The 13,371-nt window shown below is 29.7% G+C and overlaps 1 protein-coding gene across 1 annotated transcript in view; it reads left to right on the forward strand.

The window, feature by feature from the left end:
• The window catches only part of LOC120422779 (protein tiptop), a 671,857-nt gene that overhangs the window by 96,205 nt on the left and 562,281 nt on the right, over nt 1-13,371 (forward strand). The gene's annotated exons all lie outside the window — the stretch shown is intronic.

Here is a 13,371-nt window from a genome sequence, read left to right on the forward strand (position 1 = left end):
CAAAATAAAAACAAAAAAAATTAAATAAGTTAATTTTTCAATCTTTTCAAAATCTTTGAAATTATTAACACTGGGACGCCCAACGCATGTCCCACGGATGCCAAAGCCTCCCTAAAACGTTGGAACGGTAACTTCAACTCACAGGTTTTCGGGCTTGTCTCCGCGGATTTTCGAGCGATTTTTTTTACTAGAGCAAACAAAAGTTGGAACGACGTTTTTGATCGCATAAATTACAGATTTGATCATATCGAGTTCTGCAAAGTTTAAGGATCATCTAGACATCCTTATAATTCACTCAAAAAAAATGTCCCGGTTGGTTGAGTTATGCCCGAGAACCAGCGAGTTTAAAGTACCGTTCCATCTTTTTAATGAATTTTATTTATGTTGATCTTGACGGCATTGTATTGAAATTTACTTCACAAATTGATATCGGCATTTGAAAATTAAGTGACTCTTTAAAACTTAAATTATTTTAATGTGTCTATATATTTGAGTGGTTTTATCTCAAATATGAAGTTGAGGGTATAGTATATTTTCTCAGCTTAAAGAAAAACCAATATTTTCAGGAAAGGGCACCTTTGGTCCCTATTTATTTAATCTTCAAATTAATTGAGAAACAAAACAATGTTTGCTTGAAGCTCTTTTTTTTCTCTAAAAATCTAAAATGTTTGCCCATGATTCTCTTTGGCTCAAGAGATGGTCCCTATTAACATAAAAAAATAACCTGCAACTTTGACGATGGATAGTAAACGTGTATTTTATGAAATGTTATGTAATATAACAATCCGAATTGTGTAACCCATGAAATAAGGAATATATTTTAGATCAAAATATTCATCAAATTTTTTGGTAAATCTTAAAGTATGTATCGTTCGTTTTTTCGTTACTGGTTTCTTTTTAATGCAAGACGTTTCACTTGCAAATGAGGTAGTGAAACTGATATTTTGCGCAATAATCTTGAAATTGGGGTTTTTAGTTTCTTTGAACTTAAAAAAATATTGCATGAGATAGGAGATACAAGATATCTTGAGTTTGTTTTAAGTGTCAAAAGGAAATCTTTCGATTAAGATTCTTCGATCACTTATAGGACCAGCTACGGTAATCAGCTAAGATCTGAGATTTTGTTTTTTTTTTTCGCAGAGAATCATTTTTAGACACTTAATTTATAATACATATTCAGTTTTTTGCCTTGTTACGAAAATCTTATAAAATTGTCAGCAATATTTATTTTTTAAGTTGTTCCAAAATAGAACTATCGAAGACTACATCTACTTTCAATGCAAATTTGCAAGCACATTTTTAGCTACTTGATACCATCAACAAAAAAATTAATTTGTGTTTGCATTTTGGTACGCATTTTTTGGGTATATTAACTTTGGATACTGTCACTTTATTTTTTAACAGCTTTTAAACTTTTGCAAAACGTAGTTACATGAGTACTAAAAAGTGTACATTCAATTACAGGCTCAAAGTATTGATATATATACAATTCAATATTGAATTTGAAAATATTATGACATTGAAATATAAGTAATAATTTTAAACACAATAATTGTATGGTTTTGAAGTGTAACAAAAAATGTATGCATATAAGTGAATTCAAAGCGCGTATTTTTTTGTTTTTTTTTTTTAAGAAAAGATTTTTTTAAAGGCCACGTGGTCAGCCGTCGACCCCCCCCCTCCCCCCCGTGGCTTTTCATGGTTTTTTTCGGTCGGATTTCGGACCCCCTCCCCCCCCCCCTAAGGAGACCACGTGGTTTATGCACGACCCCCTAGATGTTATAGGCTTTTCGGAAAGAGCACACGATTTTGAACCAAACTGCATCAATAACTCAAAAGTGATGAAAATGCATATGGGACATTTATGCGATCAGGGGCAGCACATTCGTATTGTACTTTTTAACATTTTCTACAGAGCAGACCTTAAATCAGTCATTTAAAATTGAAAAAATGAACAAAACAGAAAATCATGTCTACAGCAAAATCACCTCAATGGCGTATACATCATATCGCCGTAAAACGGCAGTATGGTACTCGGGTCTATATGACCCTGAAATGTTTTTGGCTGCCGAAATTCGGAATCTTGAACGATTTTGGATGTCTTGGTCGTAAATAAAAGGTTAGAGTGCCTACTTTGCGATTACGACTGGCAGAACCGGTTTTGGTTACTGTGGCCACCGGGAACCTGCTACAACCGAGGCCCCGACTTTGAGGACTTGTATCTCAGAAACGATAACACATAGCGGGTCAACTTAAAGCTCCCGTAGAGATGATTTGTTGGACACCGATTCCGTTAGCCCGGAACATCCGAAAAACATGATTTTTACAGCTTTTGTTATAAAATCAACACGTGGCCCAATTTTTTCAACCGGACTTTTACATACATACACTACATACTGCCCCTGACTGTTTGGGATCGGTTCCGGCTAACTGTGGCCAATACAGAACCGGTTCCAGGGTATCACCAAAACGGTTCCAATAATGGTACCGCTAGAAACCCGTCATGTTGCATATCAAACTTCATGAAATTGAAAATTATGAAAATCCGAAGTCATGCAAACATTCTCTTACCCAACCTGATCACTCCGGAACCGGTTACCGGTAGTCACCCGGGGACATTCCTGGAGTATGCATGGGAGCATATCATGCGTCATATCAAACATAATGAAATTGAAAATCATGACCATCTAAAGTCATGCCGATATCCTCTGACCCAACCTGGTCACTCCGGAACTGGTTACCGGTGGCCACTAGGGGACAATAATAATAATAATTATTATTATTATTATTTTATTATCGTCCCCATTTTTTTTTTTGTTTGATTTTTAAATTATTAACATGTTTAAAATAGAAGTGTGCGTGGTTGAGTGGTAGTTACTATCATTTTAATTGATTGAAGCAGTAGTGTGTTGAATATACTCTTTCAAAAGTAGGGTCAATTTCATCTTCATTCGCATTGCGGTTCTTGCATTTATGATTATCAGTGTATTCTTTCTATCTGCATTGACTATTTCTAGTTTCTTTTTCTTTGTTCTTCTTTTGCTCTTCTTACCATTTATCTCTTTTATGTCCTTGTGTGGAGATCATCGATCCATCCGCATTGACATGCTATCTTTTCATTTTTCTGTATATTTTTCAAGGCTTTTTTCACACTTACTACCAGTCATTGTGAGGAGATACTGAGCTCGATTTGTTCTCCATCCGCATTGACCTTTTCTTAACTATGATTTTTCTTTTAATCAGTAGTTAGAATCAAAACCGGGGATTGGGCAGCGAGCACCAGGGTATGCTGTAATGGCGGAGACTGGATGTGAATAGTGGAAGACCAGAACTACGTCACAAGGGGGAAATAGTTTAGTAATTAATTAAAATTCTTAAGGATAGTCTAATTACTATATCTATTGAACTCTGTCAGTTTCCAGCTGTTTGCCGCGCCCTGTAAGGCCCTCAACAGGGTGCGGCCCTGTTTTTCAGCTTTGTCAGACTTTTTTCGGAGTTATTGGAGGTTTCTGTCGCAAGGAGATTCTCTTCCCCTGAGGACACCGAGAGTGGTTTTGCTTGTTCGCGTCCAACCATCCCCTTTAGGCCCTTCATACGGCAGTAAATTGAAGTTGCACCCTTTAAGTCTGAGCCACTGTAATTCTAGGCAACCGCTACATAGGTCATCCTTGTGGCCCTGGATTCGTGATCAAGGAACAAAACAACCTCTAAGGACATAGTTTTTCGCAAATCGAAGTGGGTTCGGGCAAATTTTCCCGTTTTCGTGTGAATCATTCAGATAATGATCCATAAAATTTTTATCAAATCTTGTTTTTTCTTATTCTTGTTGCTCTGTCGTAACGATCCAATTCTTGAACAATTTTTTAAATATGTCAGATAAATTGACTTTGTTGTCAACTCGTTGGGCTACCTTGCCTAAGGATAAAGTTCAATCAATCAGCTAATTGCCCGAATTTATTCTCATAAACATAGCAAAATCAAGTATTTCTGTACCATTTCCCCCTAGTCGGGTGATGGGGGAGCCAATAGTTTTAGGATGGATGGAGCTTTCCCGAGGAAGATCTATCGACATTGACAGCTGGGACACACACGCACACACACAAGCTCGCATTATGCGGTATCAGTTGGGTCATAGTTTTAGTGGAGAAGGTGGGGGGTGAAGCGTCCATGCGAAATGCCATTATGTGAGTTCGAAAGCTTTTGCTGTTATTCAAATCATGTCCACTTTGTGGTGTGGTACATAAATTTTGATTGAAGTCTACTATTGTGCACGTGATTGTGCCTGATGTGCGTGATATGTGCGTTGTAGTGTGGGTTGGTGTGCGTGTGTTGGACACGACAGGATCAGTAGCAGTGCGGGCTTGTGTGTGTGCGAGACTGGTTAAATTTATTACAAATCAATGATGCATTTTATGTTTTTGTCCAGTGTCCGAGCACTGGGCAAGGGTAATAAATGGCCAGATGATGCGATAAATATTGCAGGCAATCGCCATTAGTGGGTAATTTTATCGAATTAAACGACGATAGTTGATGAAATACTACACAAATTGTGTAAACTGTGACTGCGAGTCGGGGTGATAGGGGAGCAGTTTTCCGCCCTTTGCAGATTGAAATAGTTTGTTTGTGAAATCTAAATGGGAATGGAATTGAATCAAAAAATTGTTTTAAATCAAAATGTTTTTTGATTGCTTGAAAATCTACACTTATTATTTGTTTGATGTGAATGTTTATGAGAGTTACTCAATTCAAAAGAATAAAATAACCAAAACCAAATCGATCAAAAACAATTCAACGAATTCTTCAACCCATTTATCCGCTGCCAAAACACGCAAAACGATGACCCCCACCTCCTTCAGGGATTGGCCTTCAGCTCGACGTCAAACTGGCTGGGTTGCCTCAGCCCCCCCCCCCCCCCTCCTCCCAAAACGGGTTGAACTGCTCCTCTATCACCAGCCATCATCGTCAGCATCAACATCCGAGCACATCAAAAGAAACGTCTATCACCGGGGGTTTCATATCATATCCGCTTAGAACGGAGAGCAGGAGGAGGACGGCCAGACTGACTGGAGCTCCAGGTTGGTTGTATCGCTTGCGGTAAAGGGTTATCCATCCCATACACATCCACATGCGATTCCGGCGAACAAAAATTGTGTTTTCCCCAAAACAATACAAATTCCGCTCAAGCATAAATAAATCATCTTACTATTGACAGTTCAATTAATAAAACATTCGTTCTTTCATCTTTTTCCACATCTCCTCCCGATTTCGGAAGAGATGCTCAAACTGACTGACTAGAAAAGAAGAGTCAGAGTCGGAGAGCTTAGGTTGAGGTGGTTCATCATATTTCTTGTCCGAAGCGATGCACAGATGTTTGGTTCTGTTCCGTACGGTCGTGGAACCAACGTCGATTGATCGGCCCGGAATGGAGTGATGAAAACTTCAAAACAATAATGCGCTCCAACACACCTTCCTTGAGCGATTAGAGAAGAGATAGTTTCGGGAGGCAGGGTTGCCAGAAAATCTGGATGATGAAACTTGATGCTACTACAATGTTGCAATACGAAATCAACAATGGAATTATTTTATTCTAGTTCTTAGCTTCGGCCTTTGAAATTTATAGCCCAATGAAATCGGCTTATTATTGAAGTTTTTTTTATTGTTTTTCTGCCAACAATAATCAAACATTCATCAACCAAAACACCAAAAACATACCTTTCTCAAACTCAACCAACCTGGCAACCCTTCCTCCCGAAAGCACCTCACTTCAAACGAGTCCATCTATCACGCGCGCCGAGCGGACATTCTGGATAGCTCTCTTCTATATCTTCATCTGCGGCGGAGAAACTCAAGTCCGGCAATCATTCTCGTCATATCGATCTGATGCCGTCTCGTCATTCGTTTTCTTCTTTGGGCTCTCAAAAAGGACGAATAGCGCACCATCATCGTCGTCGTCGGAGACTCCACACACGAAAGACAATGTTGCTCACTCACTCTCTCTGGAGATGTGGTTGGCGTGTTCGAGGATCATCATCGGTCGTCGTCGAGAGCAGCACGTCAAACTCGATTAGACGGATACGACTTTGACAAAACGAATCAATCAAATTAGTTTTTCGTCGTTGTTTAGTCGGCTCACTTTGGGGGGGAAGGAAAGAAATGAAGGGGTGTGCGGGAAGGTAGATCTCGTGCAATGACTAGGTTAGATGAATGACAAGGCGACTATTAGACGATTGGTTGGTTTATGTTGAACGATTGTGCGTGAGCTCTGAAAGTACTTTGAATAAATTTCAGAATTTGAAGCAATGATAGAACAATGGAAGAGTTGTATACACGATTAAAAAAACTAAAATTTCACCGAGAAAAAGTAGAATTTTAAAAGTAAAAAAATTGATGCAAAATGTTGCCTTTTTTGAGTAATTCTACTAGAAGTATAAATTTGTTTTTATTATTTTTATTTTATATACTGGTTTTTTTTCTCGAATATAAATGCACATCTTTTTAAAAGTTTGTATAAAAAATCTATTTTAAAGTTCCCAAACGCCTTTTAACACATTTACATATCTCAATCTCCATAATAGACCATTTTCCAGAATGTCATTCCCCAGAAATCCATTCGCCATTCCTCAGGATGAATTATTTCCTGCAAATGTTTGTAGCTGTTGTTTATTCAAAAAAGGGTTAATTTTAGAGAGTAAATAATAAAACTTAGAGATTTTCTTTTCTTTTTGGATCATTCAATAAATCCTTAATTTTTCTAATATTCAAAACAAAATCTTGTAAAATGTACCCTTCTTTTCATAATTTGTTTTAAATTTCAAGTAAATAAAAAGTGAACCTCAATGAATTTGAAAACTCTTGCTAAAATTACCCTTTTATATAAATACTTCAAGTAGTCTCACAAAAGAAACCAGGAACAAAGCCAAAACCACGACCAAAACCAAAACCAAAACCAAAACCAAAACCAAAACCAAAACCAAAACCAAAACCAAAACCAAAACCAATAAAAAACATAAACATAAACATAAACATAAACATAAACATAAACATAAACATAAACATAAACATAAACATAAACATAAACATAAACATAAACATAAACATAAACATAAACATAAACATAAACATAAACATAAACATAAACATAAACATAAACATAAACATAAACATAAACATAAACATAAACATAAACATAAACATAAACATAAACATAAACATAAACATAAACATAAACATAAACATAAACATAAACATAAACATAAACATAAACATAAACATAAACATAAACATAAACATAAACATAAACATAAACATAAACATAAACATAAACATAAACATAAACATAAACATAAACATAAACATAAACATAAACATAAACATAAACATAAACATAAACATAAACATAAACATAAACATAAACATAAACATAAACATAAACATAAACATAAACATAAACATAAACATAAACATAAACATAAACATAAACATAAACATAAACATAAACATAAACATAAACATAAACATAAACATAAACATAAACATAAACATAAACATAAACATAAACATAAACATAAACATAAACATAAACATAAACATAAACATAAACATAAACATAAACATAAACATAAACATAAACATAAACATAAACATAAACATAAACATAAACATAAACATAAACATAAACATAAACATAAACATAAACATAAACATAAACATAAACATAAACATAAAAATAAACATAAACATAAACATAAACATAAACATAAACATAAACATAAACATAAACATAAACATAAACATAAACATAAACATAAACATAAACATAAACATAAACATAAACATAAACATAAACATAAACATAAACATAAACATAAACATAAACATAAACATAAACATAAACATAAACATAAACATAAACATAAACATAAACATAAACATAAACATAAACATAAACATAAACATAAACATAAACATAAACATAAACATAAACATAAACATAAACATAAACATAAACATAAACATAAACATAAACATAAACATAAACATAAACATAAACATAAACATAAACATAAACATAAACATAAACATAAACATAAACATAAACATAAACATAAACATAAACATAAACATAAACATAAACATAAACATAAACATAAACATAAACATAAACATAAACATAAACATAAACATAAACATAAACATAAACATAAACATAAACATAAACATAAACATAAACATAAACATAAACATAAACATAAACATAAACATAAACATAAACATAAACATAAACATAAACATAAACATAAACATAAACATAAACATAAACATAAACATAAACATAAACATAAACATAAACATAAACATAAACATAAACATAAACATAAACATAAACATAAACATAAACATAAACATAAACATAAACATAAACATAAACATATACATAATTGTATTTTTGTATTTTTGTATTTTTGTATTTTTGTATTTTTGTATTTTTGTATTTTTGTATTTTTGTATTTTTGTATTTTTGTATTTTTGTATTTTTGTATTTTTGTATTTTTGTATTTTTGTATTTTTGTATTTTTGTATTTTTGTATTTTTGTATTTTTGTATTTTTGTATTTTTGTATTTTTGTATTTTTGTATTTTTGTATTTTTGTATTTTTGTATTTTTGTATTTTTGTATTTTTGTATTTTTGTATTTTTGTATTTTTGTATTTTTGTATTTTTGTATTTTTGTATTTTTGTATTTTTGTATTTTTGTATTTTTGTATTTTTGTATTTTTGTATTTTTGTATTTTTGTATTTTTGTATTTTTGTATTTTTGTATTTTTGTATTTTTGTATTTTTGTATTTTGTATTTTTGTATTTTTGTATTTTTGTATTTTTGTATTTTTGTATTTTTGTATTTTTGTATTTTTGTATTTTTGTATTTTTGTATTTTTGTATTTTTGTATTTTTGTATTTTTGTGTTTTTGTATTTTTGTATTTTTGTATTTTTGTATTTTTGTATTTTTGTATTTTTGTATTTTTGTATTTTTGTATTTTTGTATTTTTGTATTTTTGTATTTTTGTATTTTTGTATTTTTGTATTTTTGTATTTTTGTATTTTTGTATTTTTGTATTTTTGTATTTTTGTATTTTTGTATTTTTGTATTTTTGTATTTTTGTATTTTTGTATTTTTGTATTTTTGTATTTTTGTATTTTTGTATTTTTGTATTTTTGTATTTTTGTATTTTTGTATTTTTGTATTTTTGTATTTTTGTATTTTTGTATTTTTGTATTTTTGTATTTTTGTATTTTTGTATTTTTGTATTTTTGTATTTTTGTATTTTTGTATTTTTGTATTTTTGTATTTTTGTATTTTTGTATTTTTGTATTTTTGTATTTTTGTATTTTTGTATTTTTGTATTTTTGTATTTTTGTATTTTTGTATTTTTGTATTTTTGTATTTTTGTATTTTTGTATTTTTGTATTTTGAATTTTTGTATTTTTGTATTTTTGAATTTTTGTATTTTTGTATTTTTGTATTTTTGTATTTTTGTATTTTTGTATTTTTGTATTTTTGTATTTTTGTATTTTTGTATTTTTGTATTTTTGTATTTTTGTATTTTTGTATTTTTGTATTTTTGTATTTTTGTATTTTTGTATTTTTGTATTTTTGTATTTTGTATTTTTGTATTTTTGTATTTTTGTATTTTTGTATTTTTGTATTTTTGTATTTTTGTATTTTTGTATTTTTGTATTTTTGTATTTTTGTATTTTTGTATTTTTGTATTTTTGTATTTTTGTATTTTGTATTTTGTATTTTTGTATTTTTGTATTTTTGTATTTTTGTATTTTTGTATTTTTGTATTTTTGTATTTTTGTATTTTTGTATTTTTGTATTTTTGTATTTTTGTATTTTTGTATTTTTGTATTTTTGTATTTTTGTATTTTTGTATTTTTGTATTTTTGTATTTTTGTATTTTTGAATTTTTGTATTTTTGTATTTTTGTATTTTTGTATTTTTGTATTTTTGTATTTTTGTATTTGAGCAGTTCTCTAGGATTTCGGTCATTCGATTTTTTTTGTATTTTTTAATCCGACTGAAACTTTTTTGGTGCCTTCGGTATGCCCAAAGAAGCCATTTTGCATCATTAGTTTGTCCATATAATTTTCCATACAAATTCGGCAGCTGTCCATACAAAAATGATGTATGAAAATTCAAAAATCTGTATCTTTTGAAGGAATTTTTTGATCGATTTGGTGTCTTCGGCAAAGTTGTAGGTATGGATACGGACTACACTGGAAAAAAATAATACACGGTAAAAAAAATTTGGTGATTTTTTTATTTAACTTTTTATCACTAAAACTTGATTTACAAAAAAACACTATTTTTAATTTTTTTTATTTTTTGATATGTTTTAGAAGGTATAAAATGCCAACTTTTCAGAAACTTCCAGGTTGTGCAAAAAATCACTGACCGAGTTATGAATTTTTTAATCAATACTGATTTTTTCAAAAAATCGAAATTTTGGTCGTAAAAATTTTTCAACTTCATTTTTCGATGTAAAATCAAATTTGCAATCAAAAAGTACTTTACTGAAATTTTGATAAAGTGCACCGTTTTCAAGTTATAGCCATATTTAAGTGACTTTTTTGAAAATAGTCGCAGTTTTTCATTTTTTTAAATTAGTGCACATGTTTGCCCAGTTTTGAAAAAAATATTTTTGAAAAGCTGAGAAAATTCTCTATATTTTGCTTATTTGGACTTTGTTGATACGACCTTTAGTTGCTGAGATATTGCAATGCAAAGGTTTAAAAACAGGAAAATTGATGTTTTCTAAGTTTCACCCAAACAACCCACCATTTTCTATCGTCAATATCTCAGCAACTAATGGTCCGATTTTCAATGTTAATATATGAAACATTTGTGAAATTTTCCGATCTCTTCGAAAAAAATATTTTTGGAATTTTCAAATCAAGACTAACATTTCACAAAGGCCAAACATTCAATATTACGCCCTTTTAAAATGTTTGTCTTGATTTGAAAATTCCAAAAATATTTTTTTCGAAAAGATCGGAAAATTTCACAATTGTTTCATATATTAACATTGAAAATCGGACCATTAGTTGCTGAGATATTGACGATAGAAAATGGTGGGTTGTTTGGGTGAAACTTAGAAAACATCAATTTTCCTGTTTTTAAACCTTTGCATTGCAATATCTCAGCAACTAAAGGTCGTATCAACAAAGTCCAAATAAGCAAAATATAGAGAATTTTCTCAGCTTTTCAAAAATATTTTTTTCAAAACTGGGCAAACATGTGCACTAATTTAAAAAAATGAAAAACTGCGACTATTTTCAAAAAAGTCACTTAAATATGGCTATAACTTGAAAACGGTGCACTTTATCAAAATTTCAGTAAAGTACTTTTTGATTGCAAATTTGATTTTACATCGAAAAATGAAGTTGAAAAATTTTTACGACCAAAATTTCGATTTTTTGAAAAAATCAGTATTGATTAAAAAATTCATAACTCGGTCAGTGATTTTTTGCACAACCTGGAAATTTCTGAAAAGTTGGCATTTTATGTCTTCTAAAACATATCAAAAAATAAAAAAAATTAAAAATAGTGTTTTTTTGTAAATCAAGTTTTAGTGATAAAAAGTTAAATAAAAAAATCACCAAATTTTTTTTTACCGTGTATTATTTTTTCCAGTGTAGTCCGTATCCATACCTACAACTTTGCCGAAGACACCAAATCGATCAAAAAATTCCTTCAAAAGATACAGATTTTTGAATTTTCATACATCATTTTTGTATGGACAGCTGCCGAATTTGTATGGAAAATTATATGGACAAACTAATGATGCAAAATGGCTTCTTTGGGCATACCGAAGGCACCAAAAAAGTTTCAGCCGGATTAAAAAATACAAAAATTAAAATTGAAGAAAAAAGACCGATTTCGTAGAGAATTGCTCATTTTTGTATTTTTGTATTTTTGTATTTTTGTATTTTTGTATTTTTGTATTTTTGTATTTTTGTATTTTTGTATTTTTGTATTTTTGTATTTTTGTATTTTTGTATTTTTGTATTTTTGTATTTTTGTATTTTTGTATTTTTGTATTTTTGTATTTTTGTATTTTTGTATTTTTGTATTTTTGTATTTTTGTATTTTTGTATTTTTGTATTTTTGTATTTTTGTATTTTTGTATTTTTGTATTTTTGTATTTTTGTATTTTTGTATTTTTGTATTTTTGTATTTTTGTATTTTTGTATTTTTGTATTTTTGTATTTTTGTATTTTTGTATTTTGTATTTTTGTATTTTTGTATTTTTGTATTTTTGTATTTTTGTATTTTTGTATTTTTGTATTTTTGTATTTTTGTATTTTTGTATTTTTGTATTTTTGTATTTTTGTATTTTTGTATTTTTGTATTTTTGTATTTTTGTATTTTTGTATTTTTGTATTTTTGTATTTTTGTATTTTTGTATTTTTGTATTTTTGTATTTTTGTATTTTTGTATTTTTGTATTTTTGTATTTTTGTATTTTTGTATTTTTGTATTTTTGTATTTTTGTATTTTTGTATTTTTGTATTTTTGTATTTTTGTATTTTTGTATTTTTGTATTTTTGTATTTTTGTATTTTTGTATTTTTGTATTTTTGTATTTTTGTATTTTTGTATTTTTGTATTTTTGTATTTTTGTATTTTTGTATTTTTGTATTTTTGTATTTTTGTATTTTTGTATTTTTGTATTTTTGTATTTTTGTATTTTTGTATTTTTGTATTTTTGTATTTTTGTATTTTTGTATTTTTGTATTTTTGTATTTTTGTGTTTTTGTATTTTTGTATTTTTGTATTTTTGTATTTTTGTATTTTTGTATTTTTGTATTTTTAAAATCCTAAATTTCTCGCTAACTCGCAACAAAACGTCCAATCAAAACATCACGCACTTCGACACAGACGAAAGTGTGAGCCCTAACTAACAAACAATCCATCCATCTCGGCACAAAACATCTCCCCTCTGATCGGATCAATCGTGATCAGTCGATCCATCCATCGAACGCGTCGAGTTCGAGATCTTGACGGGTTGATAATTGGCCAATTCCATACCCAAATTTGAAACATCATTATTAGCCCCAGTTCAGAGCCGACCGGACTGGACTGACTGACAAGCGCACGATCTCAAAGAATGATCAATTGGCGAGAGCGAGCGTTGGGTGACTCTATTTTTAGTCGCAATAGTGTTGCTCGCGACTGTCGCACGTTTGTTTGATTCCAAAGAAATAGGTGTCACGACATGTCTGGGTGATCACACTGACTCTGCTAGAGAGTTGTCGGACGAAGACAGATGGTCATGTAACGTGTCTCCATAACTCACGAGCTGATGACA

Source organism: Culex pipiens, chromosome 2 (assembly GCF_016801865.2).
Source record: "Culex pipiens pallens isolate TS chromosome 2, TS_CPP_V2, whole genome shotgun sequence".
Taxonomy (NCBI): Eukaryota; Metazoa; Arthropoda; class Insecta; order Diptera; family Culicidae; genus Culex; species Culex pipiens.